This window comes from Bos indicus, chromosome 9, assembly GCF_029378745.1.
Source record: "Bos indicus isolate NIAB-ARS_2022 breed Sahiwal x Tharparkar chromosome 9, NIAB-ARS_B.indTharparkar_mat_pri_1.0, whole genome shotgun sequence".
In the NCBI taxonomy this organism is placed as follows: Eukaryota; Metazoa; Chordata; class Mammalia; order Artiodactyla; family Bovidae; genus Bos; species Bos indicus.
This window is the reverse complement of record NC_091768.1, coordinates 52,898,306-52,916,780: the sequence shown is the minus strand read 5'-3', so window position 1 is coordinate 52,916,780 and position 18,475 is coordinate 52,898,306. Positions and strand designations below refer to the sequence as shown.

Here is an 18,475-nt window from a genome sequence, read left to right as displayed (position 1 = left end):
CAGTTCCATTCCACTCCCACTTATTGGAGGTACTGGATAATCTGTTTTTTCCTCAGGAAGGTATATTCTCTGCCTTTTTTTTTTTTTTTTAACCACAGTCTTTTCTGAGAATAAAGGGGAAGTTACTTTCTGTGACAATGTAGTTTGTAGAAAAACCTATATATTATGTAAATTCTTGTATTTGCTAGCATAGGGAGAAAGTGTGGCTGTCCACCTATCAATATTCTTTGTTGTTGTTGCGCCACATGGCATGTGGGATCCTAGTTCCCTGACCAGGTATCAAACCCAGAATCCCTGTATTTGAAGTATTGAGTCTTAACCACTGGACTGCTAGGGAAGTCCCTATCCATCTAAATGCCCCAAACCATGGAATGTAAGGCAGAGTACAAGTTAGCTAACTCCATTTCCCTCTCCTAATCCTCATGCCAATTGGGAGGGATCCTTCTGGTTTTAAACCATTACCCAGCTCTCTGGATTATTATTTAATCTCTGAAGTAGCAGAAGCAAGGATATTTAAAAATTGGTACAGTAGATTATTGAATTACAAATGACTATTTATTGTATACCTGTTATGTGCTTGGCACAGTTTTAGAAGTTAGATCCTGGGGTAAAAAGCTCTTTAAAAGTGTTCAGTTGTCGGGTTAGAGAGATTTAGCTTAGCTTTATTTCTGAACATGGAAAAGTTTTGTTTACCTTTAATTCTTATTTTATTAACTATTTCCTACTTTCAGTGAAAAGCACTTATTATTTAATAAGTGTTAATTATATATCAGTGGTTTTCATCCTTTACTAACCTTGGCTTGAGGGCTCCTCCTCATATTTTGAGCCTAACTTTGCCTGGACTTCAGTAGATAAAAAGAGCAGACAATTCAGTGGTCACATCACTGATGTCAGAAAAGACCAGACCTTGGCAGGGAAAGTCTTTTTTATCCCAGTAGTTTGGCAAAGAGCAACCATGTCATGTGGTTTGGGGCTGGGGGGATTGGAGTGGGTAATCATGTTTACATTTGTCTTTGATTCTTCGTCCCCAGAGCCACAGGCTGTACCTGTAGACTTTGTGTTGAATGCTACCTTCTTGTTCTCTTACACTCTATAAATAATGAATTAAAAACAATAATGTATAGTTTTCATATTAAAATGTATTGAATGGATAATAAGGCATCCTACTATTCCTATAAAAGGCTGGATTTATTCTAAGAAAATTGGTATATTAAATGAGTTTCACCTTTTAAAACAGCATTTTTTTCTTGTGTTTTAGTTGGAAATTTGCCTCTGTAAGTCATACTGTTAGTAACACGTTCACTTTATATCTCTAGAGATGTAAGTCACATATTGTTTAGAGTAGTCAACAACCTCTGATGCAGTGATTTTTTTGACAGGCCCCTCCTGGGCTTTTATCTACTCCACAAACTACCCACCTTAGGTTTGATTTAATCATTTCCGTCAAAAGGAGTCCCAGAAAGTGAACCCAAACAAAAAGCTACTATCCCTTTATAGATGGAAAATAGAGGACACTAGCGATGTGCTCAGCGTTCGACTTTTATCTCTAAGATGATAAACTGTCCCAGATGCACCTCTGGCCAGGGAGAAGGGAGGACTTCAAACAGTCCTATGTGTCCAACAATACCATCGTAACACTTCGCGTCTGAATACCACATCCCGGTTTCCAGAACGCGTCTGCGTTTTGCATTGCTTTGTGCTCCTGTGGTGCAAATGGGGAAACTGGAGTAACGGAGCTAGAAATCAAATCCACGTCTTCTAATTCTTGGGCTTTTCCCACTTTGGCCCATAGCTGCCAAGTTTATAATAGAAGCGCAAAAATACTTGGGGTGTGATGGACACAGAGGTGCATCAAGTTAATCCTGTGACTTGAAAAGAAATGAGGAAGGGCTTGGCTGTTCCTGTTCCCTGGTGTGGTGCCAGCAGGTTGAAGAGGTGGTGGCCAGCTCTGCGCCTTCATGCCTGTGTTATGTGGCTAACTCTGACTCTGCTCCCTGTGCTTAATTGTGCTCCCTCACCCAGTGCCTGATTGCTTCCCAGTGGGGACTGACCTCTGCCAAACACAGTGGTGATTTCTTTGCTAATTTTGGGTGTATTGAAATGATATGGGTGGATTGGAAAATGAAATTCTTTTGCTTGGACATTTCAACATCACCCACCCTTTACCTTTTCTTCAGTGCTTTATTCATTGTTAATTCTTTTTTTAAAAAATATTTATTTATTTGGCTGTGCTGGGTTTTAGTTGTAGCATGTGGGATCTTTTTTAGTTGTGGCGTGTGGGATCTAGTTCCCTGCCTGGGAATCGAACACAGGCCCCCTGCATTGGGAACACAGTGGAGTCCTAGCCATTGGACCACGAGGGAACTCCCTCATTGTTCATTGTATGTACTCCCTTAAACAGCTTTGCAAATCTTTGTCAATCACTGCAGTAGAGTCCAGGCCTCAAGGAAATTAGACTGTGGGTGACTATTTAATCAAAAAGCTCCATAAGTAGTGTCCTCATTCTTACACTTGGTAGCTGGAAATGAAATAAAATATTGTGGCCTGAGAACTCTTATCCCTACCCCCTAATTATAGTCTTTCATTATATCCCTACCTTTCTTCAGTTTAATTTCATATATGCATGTATCATTTCTATTTTTTCAGAGAGGCCCTTTCTGGGCATCTTAACTAAATGTGTACAGTTTCTCAGTTTTCTTCCTGAAGCTTCTGGCAGTCCCTCCCAAATACCTACAATCTTTCCTACAAATGTGATGAGGGCATCTTCACTTCCTTTTTACTAGATGTTACACTGAGAATCGGAGAAGCAATGGCACCCCACTCCAGTGCTCTTGCCTGGAAAATCCCATGGATGGAGGAGCCTGGTAGGCTGCAGTCCATGGGGTCGAGAAGAGTCGGACACGACTGAGGGGCTTCACTTTCACTTTTCACTTTCACGCATTGGAGAAGGAGGTGGCAACCCACTCCAGTGTTCTTGCCTGGAGAATCCCAGGGATGGGGGAGCCTGGTGGGCTGCTGTCTATGGGGTCGCATAGAGTCGGACACGACTGAAGTGACTGAGCAGCAGCAGCAGCACACTGAGAATAAATTGTGGATCATTCACATCCCAAATAGTGCTGTGCCCGGAGGATGTTTGATCCTGGGAGTGCCCCCAGCTGGACACTGAGCGCTTCTGCTAGTTCCGGTCTTGTTGCTCAGAGGGGCCAGAGTGTGTATTCAGTCACTTGTTCTGATCTGCATTCGGCTAATTGCTTGTGAGGACTCATCCCCGAGTTGACTAGTGGCCCTGCTGTTGTTCGTCTGGACTGTGTGCCTTTGAGAGACGCACGACACATTCATTTCAGAGGGACTTTGCTCCCGCTAATCCTCAGTGCTAGAGCTGTGCATTGTCAAGAGGCCATGCAGGGCAGTGATTATCAGAAATTACAGGAGACCTAACTTGTATTCATGTGCTGCTGTTCCCATGAGTTAATAGTTTCTTTTTCCTTCCTTTTATTTTGTTTTAAATGAGCACAACAGAACAACAAGGTGATTTATGAGATATGACATATTTATGTTCTCTGCTTCTAATTTTCATTGTGATTCATGTTGTTTCCAGACTGATATTTTTGTTGTTGCTGCTGTGAGAAGGAAAAAGATGACTGGAGAATATTACTTATGCATTGGTAGCCTGCAGTCATATTGCTGCTACCTGGGTTATCAGGGATTTAAAAATAAAACCCAAACTATATGCTAAACATGAGGTAGAAACCTCGAGGCCAGGCATAGAAGTTCATCAATAATAATAACACCAATAATAATTTTTACAATCCTTAGCTTTATACTTCTTAAGCACTTTTACACACATCATTTCATTCAAGTCTCCCATCAGCCTTGTTAAGGTTGATAAGGCAACTATCATCCAAACTTTAACAGGTGAGGAAATGAAAACTCACAGAGGACAGGTGGTTGACTCCCTTCACAGTATGGATTCAATATAGATCTCACTGTGTTCTCTTCAAATACTCCAAATCACTAAGAAAACAGAAACTCAGCGTACCTGATACAGCTTCTCAAAAGTCAAACCGACTATACTGCTCTATAATGCGTGAGCCAGCAGTCTACATTTCCTAATAAATTACCAGTTTTCATTTTCACCTGTTGTGCTGCTTTGTGGGAAGTTGCAAAAATGACTCTTAATAAAAGTCATACAAAAAAGTGTCGCTGAAGGTCTTTCTTTTATCAGAGCCTGGAAAATTGAGGCTCTAGATGGTTTGATGAGAAGGAGTGAATGGAGCACTCTGGCAGAGGTAGGGAACCACCTTCCATTCCTTGGAGGTACAAAGTGATTCAGTGCAAAGCAGGAAGAGACAGCCCATAATGGAGGATCACTTAAAATCTGATCAAGAGATTTCGATCAGTGTGAAAAAGAACTTAGAACATGGTTATTTCTGTTGCACGGAGAAGGCAATGGCAACCCACTCCAGTATTCTTGCCTGGAGAATCCCAGGGACGGCGGAGCCTGGTGGGCTGCCGTCTATGGGGTCCCACAGAGTCGGACACGACTGAAGCGACTTAGCAGCAGCAGCATTTCTGTTGCAGCCCTGCAGGCTGAGTGATGGAAAGTCTTCAGACTGTTGTGAGAGTGAGGATGAATCAGATGGAAGTTATTAATCCTGATACCTTCATTTTATACCTGAATATTAAAATTGAGAAGTTTATGTAGTAGAAAATGACATCTAGGTAATGGCCTAGATATGGGACTTAAGAGAAAGGGAGAAAAATATTAATTTATTAACACTGATAAATGTTAAGTGTCTTTCCGGTAGAAATGAGCTTGTACCCCATGCCCTGCATTGCCAGACTATTTCTATAGGAATCCTTACCAGGCCAGTTGGGTGCCTGTTGGCCGTGGTATTTGCGCCAACTGGCCATATCAGACCATGGAGATTGCCTGTTCTGGGTATTCTAGAGGAGAGGCTCTCAACTTAGCCATGGAGTGAGCCTCTGGGTTTGTTTATACTCCAAAGAGATGTCTGGGGAACCTTTGGCATCTATTTTTAAATGCCGACACCCTTTCACTCTGCTTCACTCACCCCTGCCTCCAGGCCTGGCTACAAGTAAAACTAAAGAACAACATCTCTCAACTTACCTGGAGGGAAAAGGTGGCCATTCTAAGATAGTAATCATGGGCAGTATTCAGAAATATGAATAGTTGAGGTTCTCCTCTTTAACAGGACCACCTCTTTGTTACTTGGGGTGCCACATTGGAGGAATGAAAACAGATTTCAGTATTCCAGTAGACAAAACATAACCAGAAAGAAAAATTCTCTTAGGTAAAAAAATCTTTGATGAGTTCTAAAGATAAATAGCACAGGCTTTTGCATTGTTCCTCTTTGTCTATAGGAAGTCCGTTTCAGTAAGTGGTCCAGATACTACTTATGTTTCAAGAACAGAAGCTAAAAAGAGCCGGGCCAGCTGGAGGCTGAATGCACTTATCTTCTTTGTGTGTGTTCTTGTTGATGGGAAATGCCCACACACCAGCTCCTCTGGCCACACAAGGAAGTCAGGTAATTGAAGTAGTGATGGATGGTGCGCTGAAGTTTAAACGTTTTAGGGGGACCCATCTTATTAACAGTTTAAAACAAGTGAGCATAATATCATTAATTTTGATTAATTCATTTGCTCTTAATATAGCTTTTAATTTGTAATTCTAGGTGAATTACAATGTAATTTGGCATTAATTATACTAAATTGACTATAAGTCAGCCAATCACAGTGGGAAATTACTCACAGCTGAAAGTAAAACTAGACATCTCCATCCAGAAAGGACAACGCTTAGTTAAGAGGCAAATAGACTTTAGACATCCCTCTCTTTGGCTGTGGGAATGACATTGAACCTGCCGAGGGCTGTAAGCAATTTCTTATTCTGCTCACTGCTGGGACTGTATACTCTGGAGTGAAGCCCAACACAGAGAGTAAATAATAAAGTAAACAAAGGGATTGATTTGTCAGGTTGCCAGGTCTCCTGAAGAATCTTTCTGTTCTTCTCATCTCTCGTACAATTTAAGCCATGTAGAGGGGCTGTGTAGTGCTTTCAAACGATGAATTCCACACCTCTTGGATTCAAGAGGTTAGAGCAGACACTGACACGGGTCTGCCTGCTTTTCATCCTCCTGGTCTGTGAACCAGCTAAGGAAATTCTCTCTTAAATCCCATGTGCTGTCAGTGTCCCAAAGCCACTCTTTTTTTTTTTTTTTAATATTTTTATTTATCTGTTTGTTTGGCTGAGCTGGGTCTTGGTTGTGGCTGTGGGATCGAGTTCCCCAGCTAGGGATCAAACCCGGGCCCCCTGCATTGAGAGCTTGGCGTCTTAGCCCCTGGATCACTAGGGAAGTTCCCCAAAGCCACTCCTAATTGACCAATATACAAACTACCTTCTGGGCAGAAGGAAGTCTGTGCCGTAAAAACCAATGCTACTCAGGGAAAAGAAGGGAACCCTCAGGAGATGCAAAGCCTGGTCATTAATAAAGCTTGTTGGAGGCCCCTGTGCACACACCACAAGTAAGATGCCTGAGAAGGTGGTGGGAGAGCGAAGATGGTTTTGTAAAATAATTGTGCCTGAACCATTTGCCAGATATCTTTCTAGGAGAATTGTCTCCTAAAAAAAGAATGAAAACTTTGAGATGCTTTGAAGTCATATGGCAAATTTAGCAATATCCTGCTTGAGGTATATGTACATGTAAGTAGAACTATGGAAATTTTGTACATTCTTGATACTTTATGGGTCAGGTGGTGAGCACCTGACCCATAAAATGAGATCTAGCTATGAGGAGACTAAATATTGCATTGAAAATTCCAGGCTGTTTTTAATAATTCTTTTTACTTTGTCTATTATATACCCCTATTGTATCATTCCAACTCACAGTCTAGCAAATAAAATGGCCTAAGTTTTATGTAAAAGTTTTGAGTGGAGAGGTTAAAAACTATCCTGTCTCCTGTCTCTTACACACATAGGTGTCGGGTTCACACCACACACACAAACACACTTGCAGGTAGACAGACACATACATGCACATCACAGATTGCATGCATATTAATTTTTACAGCTAAAAAACTTTCCTTTGTTTTGCACTATTGACCTGAATCATAATACTTTCATGATTGGCTGGTTGATCCCAAAATTAAAGAAGAAAATAGAAGTTTGAAACTTACTTTTGCTACTCCAGGTGTATATTCTATTATCATAAATTATTTAAGAATATTAATGACTATAGTCTGTGTAGTTGCCACATGAATGCAGAAAAACTCATCTCCATTTTTCCCCAAATCTCTTTGTGCCAAATTTCGCCTGGCCTATCGCAGAAATTTTTATTCCTTTTCCTCAAATATTCTTTTTAATGTCAGCATAGGTTTGGTGGGTTCCACCTACCCCTGTGGCTCCCAGTACAGCTACGTGTTCCTAACTCAAAATCACCCTTATTTGATCTATACCCTCTGATGGATGAGCTCCTTTGAGCCCCTAATGTGGCGGTCTTCAAGAACAGTAAAGGATTTGGGGCAGAGAAACTGGTACTGAAGTAAGCAGAGCAGAGGGGTTGAGAGAAAACATTTACAAGATATTTCTGCCCTCGGTTTTATCATCTCATCATTTAGAATGCCAGTGGAATAAATGGGTCTGTTAATCAAACAGCACTGAGAGGTTAGGTCATTGGAAGCCTTTTTAGTCATTTTGTGCTTTTCAAGAGTGAATTTGTTAGAATTATGCTGAATACCCACTTAAAGCCTCAGCTGATAACCCTACCTGTGTTTTATAACTCTGCACTGTCAGAACTCATAATAAGTCAAACATTCTTTCAGTGGTGCTCATAAGGGAGGAAAAAAAAAAACCCCACAAATTTAAGAGTAATTTCAGATCGTAAATGAAAAGGAGAGGCACGACTGTTCATTTGCACCAATCATGCCTTCCTTTCATCTGCTCTGATTAGGCCTGGTGCGGTTTCATCAGACCCCTCCATCACCGAGCTGTCACTCCAGCCGTCTGTTGATTGAAAACAATCAAGGCTCTGATGGCACAATTATTCTGACCCTTTAACTAGAGGCTGCTGTGATAATGAAAGGTTGATTATGATAGTTTGTGCCTCTTTCAGTTTGCCAAGAAGGTTAATTTGGGCATCAGACGGATGTTTAATGGGCGCTTGCTGGCTACACTGAGGTAAATGAGAACGTGCAGTCTTGGATATTGCACGGATATAGTTTGGCTGTCAATCATTGTCATTTGGAGTTTGTGCCTCACACTCTGGAAATCACATTTTATTTTTTCCTTGGGATTTAATTTATTCTGTGCCCCGAGGAAGTTCTTTCACTCAGTGACCTTCACAGCAGCTTTCTCTGCCTTTTTTTTTTTCTTTTTTCAAATGGAGCTCAAAGGCACAACACATCTAGAAGAGCATTTTTCTTTCATTTTCACTTAAAAATGGAAACTTTAAAAAATCCATCCTTATCGCTGCCTTCCAATAGAGCAAATGTTCCCATCCTGGTTGTGCAGTGGGGGAGTGTAAATGACAGGGGTACTTTGGCCAGCTTGCTAATGCAGCAGCTCCCACAGTTGTTGTGCACTGCTTGTCACACCAACCAGCAAAGCTGGGAAATTCAAAATGGGCGCATATATGAACTGAAGGCTCCATTCTCCTTATGTTTCTCTCACCAGCCTGTCTCACAGCAGTCTGATGAATTCTTGTTTCCAAGGGCAGCCTCTGACTCCTTTTCCCTCCTTGGGAAGCATGAGGGGAGGGGTTGAGCTGGGGAGACAGATATTTGTCGACAGAACAACGAAGGTTATTAAAAGTTGCAAATTTCAATTTGTATCATCCCAGCACCTAATCTTGTTGCTTTTTGAAGCATAAGGTAAAAAAGATGCAGGTATCTAATAGTGCTGGTGTTTACAATGCATAGCTCATTTTAGTCCTCTTTTATGCACACCTTTTAAAACAAAAAAAAAAAAAAAAGGAAAAGAAAAAATAAAGGAAGGCCTTCATTTCTGTCTCCAAGCTCTGCACAGTGGTCTCATAGATTAGGGACCTGAGAGCCAGAATCACTGTTCTGTGTTTTCATTTATGTTGTCTTCAGGTCCTCCCTTCCGCACTGTGAACATTCAGCAGCATATTTCTACTTAGCTGTGGGACATTTTTTCTTACATGTCAGTTGTAAAACAATTAAGTGTATAGGTGTTAAAGTGACAGCGTCATAATGATTATAATTTTACTTCAAGTGTTCTATTTTCACATTATTTCTTGCTTAAAAAAAAAAGCTATTCATTTTTGAATGGTAAAGGGAGTCATTAAGCGATAATTCAGTCTCATGTGAAGAGGCTCAAAAAAATGAATTAAGTCATTGAATTCAGTTACTGTTTTAGGCAGCCCTTATTTAAGTAACAGTGCTGTTTAAAATATTTGAAAATATATGAGAATAGGGTCATGCGTGTATGTATAGTCTAACCAGATTCTTTATTGCACTAGACCAGGAATAATTATTTTTGTTTAGCTCTCTGGATAGCATGGATAAAATCACCCTCAGGGATGCTTAGTAAAATTACTGATTAGTTATGTCTTGTTTTTATTTCAGCAGCAGAGAATAAAAAGGTAATTAGGGGAGAAAAGTCTCAGTCAAATCAGTCAAGAGAGGTTTTTTTCTTTTTTAGTATTTAAAAAATAAGATGACTTGCCACAGTGGTATCTATATTTTATTTTTAGATTCATTCTGTTTGCAAATTAATGAGACTTAAGCAAAAAAAAAAAATGTTTTTTGAAGTATAACACTATTTCAGATCATTTTTGGTCCAAGCCTGACTGTGTTTCTACCTTCCCCCAGCCTGCTGAACCCTTTAAACTAATGTCTAAAGATAAAGAACTTTCTCTGTGTCCTTATAAGCTCCCCACCACATTCCCAGAACCGTGGTCTCCCGGTGACTCCGTTCACTTGAGACTGCATCCCCTCAAGCAGTGATGTCCCCCATTACAGGGTCCCCAGAGTGTCTCACACTTCATCTCCTGGCCTCTGCTCCTAGGGCTGGGCTCACCTTACTGGCGCCACTTTCTCTTTCCTCTTCAACTCTTCTGTCTCCACCTTCGAGTTTCCCCTTGTTGTTTCAACACGTTGTTCCTCTGAATGTGGTAAAGATGTCCTGGGTCTGTGACTTCTTCATATTGCAGTCTCATAATTCCTTCAGCAAATTTTTTTTTGCTGACCAAAAAAATTTTTTTTCTCCTTCAGCAAACACTTACAGATTTCCTTCTGGACGCCTGGCCTTGGGACTGGAACACGCTCCTTCTCTCAGGATAACAGTTACTGTTAATTCCTCCTAGTGCGCTTTCCTTCACCCACTGCAGCCCCTCCCCCCTCATAGGTTTTCTGAGATCGGCAAGCCACTGGTTCTCCTGCACTGGGCCTGTCTTCCCACACACCCATTTTCCTCTGTCCTTACTGTTCAGTTACTAAGTCATGTCCAACTCTTTGCGACCCCATGGACTGCAGCATGCAGGCTTCCCTGTCCTTCACTATCTCCCAGAGTTTACTCAAATTCATGTCCATTAAGTCGGTGATGATATCCAACTATATCATTCTCCGCCACCCTCTTCTCCTGCCTTCAATCTTTCCCAGCATCTGGGTCTTTTCCAGTGAATCGGCCTTTGCATCAGGTGGCCAAAATATTGGAGCTTCAGCTTCAGTATCAGTCCTTCCAATGAATATTCAGGGTTCATTTCCTTTAGGATTGACTGGTTTGATCTCCTTGTAGTTCAAGGGACTCTCAAGAGTCTTCTCCAACACCACAATTCAAAAACATCAATTCTTCAGCACTCAGTCTTCTTTATGTAACTACATCTATTCATAGTTACACCTATACGTAACTATCCATTTTCCATACATGGCTATTATATATTGGCTTTCTAAGTCACCTCCCCCACTCAAAAAAATCATAATTGGGCTGAAAAGAGTGTATCTTTTTTGACAAAAGCATCACTTTTACATTATATTCAAAGGTGCTTCAGGGTATGAATAGAGGATTCTGTGTTCCCCATTATTTACACTGTGATGAAATGAAGGTGAAAAATGCAGTGTGAAGTATCTTTTTCACACATTAGTAGCCAGGCTGGAATTCACATGGTGAAGGTGGTTTAGTGGTCAGCATGGCATCTTATGTGTGTTCTTTGCAACCTACTGAGTGTAGGCCCTGGTACCCCAGCCCCCCAGCTCTATCCCCTGATAATAGAGGCTGGCCCCTGACTGTGTTTAGTCATGTGCTCCAGATAGTGGGTTCCCGACTCCAATCACTGTACTCTCAGCTCCAAATTAATGTTTAAAGTAACCTTTGAGGATTCTTTTCTTTTTCTTTGGAGGCTGCCAACATTAACTCTTACCTGCAGCTTAGGTACTTCCTGAACATCTAATTCATCATGGTACCCTTATTTGAGGGATTTTACCATCTCTGTTTCTATGACCTGGGGCAGCTGCTTAAGCCTTTGAGCTCCTTTTGGTCATTAAAGGTTTCATTTCAGGTGGGGAGTGTATGTGCCAGTGAACCTGTAATTGATTCATTATTATTGAATCAGTTCATAAAGAAATATTCAAAGGCTTGATGCTCTCAGGATGCTCCAGGGCGTGTTTACAAATTAAACAGCTTTAAAACAAAACAAAACAAACTTTAAAATGTATAAATGTACCAGAAATATTTAAAACACCCATCAGGGATACGGCAACATTAAAAGATGGGTTTTGCTTGTGTCTGAAAATCTGCCTACAATAGACTGAAGATTCTAAAATTGTAGGATATTTCTTCCCTTAATTCCATACTCCCTGAGTATATTTTACAGGGATACGTTAAGACACTTGAGGTTAAGAGTAAGGCTTGAGTTATATGGTGCTAACAGAACTTGGGACTGAATGTCAGGTAAGACTGTATATATATAGAGAGAGAGAGAGAGAGTGAGAATTTCTTCCTCACTGGCTAAGTGCCTGGCACATAATGGACACTCAGTAAGAAATTGAAGGGACTTCCCTGGTGGTCCAGTGGTTAAAACTCCTGCTTCCAGTGCACAGGGTGCAGGTGTAATTCCTAGTTGGAGAACTAACATCCCACAGACTGCACAGTGTAGTCAAAAGAAAATTAAGAGAATTCTTGGTTTATCATAAAAGAAATACAAATTAAAATAAATTGAGGAATGGATGAATAAAAATACTAAAAGATTCATGATTATATCATTTACCCCAGAGCCAAAAAAAGCAGAAAGTAATCAACTTAATCATTATTTTAGTTTGCTCAAGTCAGATAGCTTAGGGTATACATATAATTTCCTTGCACTAAGTTAACTGAGTTGAGATTTAAGGGAACTGATGGACTTGAATTCAAATATTTTAATGGGACATTCACACCAAGTAAAGAAAGTGAACATATACTGACGGTTACGCAGAGACAACTAAGTTTATGTCTGTGTCTCTCTTTTCATTCATTTGTTCATCCACTCATTGGTTTTTCTCTTACTTGAAATTTAACAAAAATCCTGTATCTTTAATTACTGGGTTAGAATTACTGAATTCATTGGTGTAGAAATAGGCTCATCTTAAGGGCTAGATTTTAATCTGCAACAGATTATCTGCTTTGATTTTACTATCATTTTATAACATGAAGTATTTTAATAGTGTAGCAAATTCCTTATCATCTAGAGATCTCTCAAAATTTGTCAATATTGCACAACATTGTTTTATGTAAAAATTGTCTGAATGTGCTGGCTTTCACATGAATTCAGAAGGATAATTGCATTGAGAATTAGCTGCATCTCTTGGTGGCTCATTGCCATCATAATAATTCTGTTTATTGTCTAAATGTCATAGTTTTCCAAGCACTTTCACATGTTATCTCATTCAGTCCTATGTAGACACTGTGACGTAAATAACATCATCTTTGTTTTACAGATGAGGAAACCTAGGCTCAGTATATTTATGTTTTTCATAAACGCTCAGATACGTTAAGAAACCTTTTCTCCTTTTCATTGTGTCATGTTCACCTCCATGGGCATGCACCAGTTAGCGGTAGGAAAAAAGCATCAAAATTTCCCTGTCCTTTGACTTCACCCTGATAAGGCACCCTCCTTGCCTGCATACCTGGGAGAGAATGTGAAATGGTGTGACCCAGGGAGGGTCACTTCTGCTCCCTGTTGCCAGTGCGATACCGTAGGATTTTCTTCTTTGACCAAGTTGGTTTTCTCCGATTTTCCCATGTTGTTCTGACAATATAAGGTTCATATCTCACCACCACATGCAGTGTCCCTTTTATTTCCAGAAGGACATCGTATATAAATATGTATCACTAATATCTTACTTATATATAAATGTACATCACTGATATCTTACTTACATATAAATGTGCATCACTAATATCTTACTTAGAAGTCTCACCCATCAATCTAGCATCAGGTGATACTCTGATGCCATCAGCAGTTAATGGATGAGTATTATCTTTTGGCTCAGACCATTATTAGATTATTAGATTATTTAAGTCAAGTATAAGAAGTTATTTCTAAATGTACTTATATTTTGCTAAGTGTGAATAGACCAGGAATGGGTTTCATTTTTCCTGCATTGGTGATGTTGATTGTCTTTATTGTCCTGAGGGACATTCTTCCCATCTAAAAAGCTTCGTATATTCTAGATATGGGGATGGTGTATTTAAAGCCTCTCCTGAAGTAAAACTTTATGTGACTAGTTTATTAAATATTTTCATTTCTAATAAAATCTCACTCTGGGATTTTAAATAAATAACACCTTGAAGCAGTCGCCTTACAAGTCTGAAACGTGTGTTCTTTGGCTGAGATCATTTTATTCCTGTGTGGGCCTGTGTACACATGCACTTCCACTTGCCGTACACAGGTGTGTGTTTCTGGTGAGTTCAGAATTATAGACAAAAGCCATCACTTCGTTGTTCTGAGAAGATATTTATAAAAACTATTTGTGCTATGGAAATCTGTGGCTTGGATCCTAGACACAGTGATTAACTTTGATTGTCTTTCCTACCTGTAGAAATTTTGGAGGGTTCTACTTTATGTTTTTAAGTTTTCAAAATTTTAATTAAAAATATCTCATTATTATTTTGTTGGTATTTGCCTTATATATTGAGGTGCTCCTATTGTTGGGTGCATATAGATTTATAATGGTTATATCTTCTTCTTGGATTGAACCCTGGATTATTATGCAGTGTCTTTCTTTGTCTCATAACAGTCTTTGTTTTAAAGTTTGTTTTGGCCAATATGAGTATGCTACTCCAGCTTTCTTATCACCCATCCAGCCTATGTCTTTTGGTTGGTGTATTTAACCCATTTACAATTAAGGTAATTATCGATATGTATGATCCTATTATCATTTTGTTTATTGTTTGTGGTTTATTTTTGTAGATCTTTTCCTTCTCTTGTTAAGTTTACTGACTATAGAGAAGTTCCTTTAGTGTTTGTTGTAAAACTGACTTAGCGGTGCTGCATTCTCTTAGCTTTTGCTTGTTTGGAAAGCTTTTGACTTCCCTATCAAATCTGAAGGTCTTGCTGGACGGAGAATTCTTGGTTGTAGGTTCCTCCCTTTCATCACTTGGAATATATTGTGCCATTACCTTCTGGCTTGTAGAGTTTCTGTTGAGAAATCAGCTGATAACCTTATGGGATTTCCCTTGTATGTTGTCTTTTTTTCCCTTGTTGCTTTTAATATTTTATCTTTCTCTCTAATTTTTGTCACTTTGATTACTATGTGCCTTGGGTTGCTCCTCCTTGGGTTTATCCTGCCTGGGACTCTCTGTGCTGGATTTGGTTAACTATTTCCTTTCCCTTGTTTGGGAAATAAAAACAATTATTATTTTTTAAGTACAGTTGATTTACAGTGCTGTGTTACTTCCACTTGTACAGCAAAGTCATTCAGATATATATATATATATACACACACATATATATATATACATACCCACAAGCTGAAATCAAGATTGCTGGGAAAAATAACAACCTCAGGTACAGATGATACCAGTCTAATGGCAGAAAGTGAAGAGAACTAAGGAGCCTCTTGATGTGGGTGAAAAGCTGGCTTAAAATTCATCATTCAAAAAATGAAGATCATGGCATCCAGTCCCATCACTTCATGGCAAATAGATGGGGAAAAAGTGGAAACAGTGACAGATTTTTTTTCTTGGGCTCCAAAATCACTGTGACTGTGGCCACAAAATTGAAAGATGCTTGCTCCTTGAAAGAAGAGCTATGACTAACCTAGACAGTGTATTAAAAGCAGAGACATCACTTTGCTGACAGAGGTCCATCTAGTCAAAGCTATGGTTTTTCCAGTCGTCATGTATGGATGTGAGAGTTGGACCATAAGGAAGGTTGAGCACTGAAGAATTGATGGGTTCAAACTGCGGTGTTGGAGAAGACTCTTGAGAGTCCTTTAGACAGCAAGGAGATCAAACTAGTCAATCCTAAAGGAAATCAGTCCTGAATATTCATTGGAAGTACTGATGCTGAAGCTGAGGTGCCAATACTTTGGCCACCTGATATGAAGAGCCAACTCATTGGAAAAGACCCTGATGTGGGGAAAGATTGAGGGCAAGAGGAGAAGGGGGTGACAGAGGATAAGATGGTTGGATGGCATCACCGACTCAATGGACATGAGTTTGAGCAAACTCAGGGAGATAGTGAAGGACAGGGAAGCCTGGCGTGCTGTAGTTCACAGGGTCGCAGAGTCAGTCATGACCTGGTGACTAAACAACAACATTCTTTTTCCAGATTCTTTTCCCTTTTAGGTTTTTTTTATTTAATTGAATATAATTCTCTATCCTATAATGTAGGTCCTTGTTAGTTGTCTGTTTTACATATAGTAGTGTGTATTTGAGGATTCTACTTTAAAATATTACATTTTGGTGGATTTGTAAGTGACATATATCCCAGAGATAAAGAGACTCTTGCATCAACTCACTCATTTTACAGATGAGATGCCAAATGACTGCTCCAGTGTTGGCCATGGATTCTTGCTGTTCTTTGTATTGACTTTTCAAAGATCAGCTCAAATGGTGGCCAGTTCTTATAGATGTAAAAAGTATCATGGTATACTAACTTCATCTCTTTTTCCTACTTTTGTTTTTTCTTGATATATAATTTACCTTTTTAAAAACTGACTTGTGTCAGAAGACTGAACCAAAGGACAACTCAAGTCCTTGTGTTTGCCCTCACAAATACCAGGAACTTAAATGGGGCAGGCCTCAGGGCACTTTTCCTGTGGTTCCTCCAGTCCTGTGTGTTTGTCACTGTCTGCGGGAGACATCCTTGCTTGCAAGGGCTCTTACTTTTGATGCTTGGCAGTATGTATTTTTTGAGCAAAATGTGTATTAAAGATGGTTAACAGGCACTTTTTTTTGTTCCTTCAATTTTCTGTTTCAAAATAATTTCTAACTTACAGAAAAGTTGCAAGAATAAGAATAGTAAAGAGCACCCATATGATTTGCTCATTTCTTAGCAAATTACTTCATTTGCTTTATCATATGTTCTCTGCCTCCATCTCTAGATATCTATCTCTCTATAAATATCTAGTAGGAGAATAGCTATTCAGGCAGAGAGGGAGAGAACACACATGTGTGCTTTTCTTCTGAGCCATTTGAGGCTAAGTTGTATACATCATGACTTTTTTTTTTTAAGTCCCTAAAAAAACTCCTCTTAACTGTTCTTTTCCACGGATATCTTTAGTAAAAGGCAAAAGACATATATGATCTGAAGAGAAGCTAGAGTATTATCAAGCACAAATTTTTTGCTAAAGGTGAACATAAGAGCATTTGTCAATCCTTCAACTTCATAAAGTTTTAAATGAACAATGAAAGAATATGTGTTATTATCATACCTGCTGAGCTGAATATTCTATTTAAAATCTGCCAGGTCTTTTTTTTTTTTTTTCTGACAGTATATGAACCTGGGACCTCATCAGTTTTGATTCAATTGAAATATATTTCTCAGAGGAAAAAACAGCCTATGTGTCATATATAAGTCTGTAGTCAGCTGTAATGGTTAATGTACAACCTCCCTTGAAAACTGTTTTAACAAGCAAAATGTTGACACAGTTTTAATTATAGCACTTGAGTGAGCACTGTTGTAATTTTTAATATTCCTCCACCGTAACATTTTCATTGTTCTGGTGGAGCAACGCACTCTGATCTTATGTCCCTAGTTTCTGCTGCTTTTGGATCAGATTGTTGCCATTTTGAACAGAAATCTTTCATTTCATCTCAAAGAGGAGAATAAAGCTGTAAAATTCTGTGTGTTTATTTATTAATATGAACTTTCCTCTATGTCAGTCATTATTCTGGTGTAGTATGTCACTATTTAGAGCTTTAACATGACTCATATTAAATAAATAAGCTTCTGTGTAGTCGAACATAGCAAATTTCAACACCTGTTCACTTACATGTGGGAAACTCCACATTTTTCATCTGAAGAAACTGTATAATATTTAAAGGGTATCTTGCTAAAGTGTTTACAGTTTATTGAAATTTAAGGCATAAAATAACATATGAGTTAGTGTACCTGAACACAACATATATAACAGTCCGTGCAGCTTCCCTTTGAGGCCATGTATTAGAAGATGGTGAGCATCCTTGATCCTCTGTTTAGAAGGGGAAACTTCTCTCTGTGCATTGTCACTCACTCCATTAACACATGCTCTGCTCCCCACAGCTTGGGTCCCAAGCACTCTTTTAACACGCCAGGTTCGTTGGTGGAGCTTCAGGAATGCCAGGAGGTTGCTGACTTGCTCTTCTGCCCTTCCTTTGTTCCTTTCTGAATCTGCAGGCGTGTGGAATTTGTGCTGCCTGTCGGTCACTGAGGGGAGATGGGTGCCCTGGCTTATCCCAGTAGGATGACAGGACTGGCAAGGATATAGACACTTGTGCCTTCACAGCAGGGCGCCTGCAAAAGGCAGGTCTCTGTTTTCTCCATCAACAAAGCAGTTTGCAACCAAGTTTTAGAATAAGAGAGTAATTATAGCTGCCCCAGGCCAAGGGGGTTGTGTCGGACTGTGGGCAAAAATGCCGCTTCTTGCTTACTCAGCTTTGGCTGATGAATTCTGTGATGAGAACATCCTCCTCAGTGAAAAAGAATACTTGTGAACCAAGAGAAAGAAAGAGTTACTGCTTTCGACGGGGCTTTATCTTTTGTTAGTGTTGCAGAAAAATACTCAATCACTCATCCGATGAGAACTGCTCTGTAAAGGTCATTTTAATATATATGTTTGCAAGATATAAAGGTGATTTTATGGAAGAGCGCATTGATGTGTATTCTTGGATTTGGGATAACTTCCTAATTCATATATTTTCCAGAGAATCTGTGAATATAAAATTTCTTATTGCTTTGGGGGTCATGTTGGGCAGTACACATACTTGTGGACATACATAAGCAGAGATAGATTTCAAAACAGCAGCTCCTTTCAAAGG

General features: G+C 39.5%; 1 protein-coding gene and 1 pseudogene across 8 annotated transcripts in view; one reads left to right on the top strand and one right to left on the bottom strand.

Moving 5' to 3' along the window:
• Positions 1-18,475, top strand: part of KLHL32 (kelch like family member 32) — a 221,254-nt gene that overhangs the window by 160,432 nt on the left and 42,347 nt on the right. The window lies entirely within an intron of this gene.
• On the bottom strand, positions 16,673-16,783 carry LOC139185037 (U5 spliceosomal RNA; annotated as a pseudogene).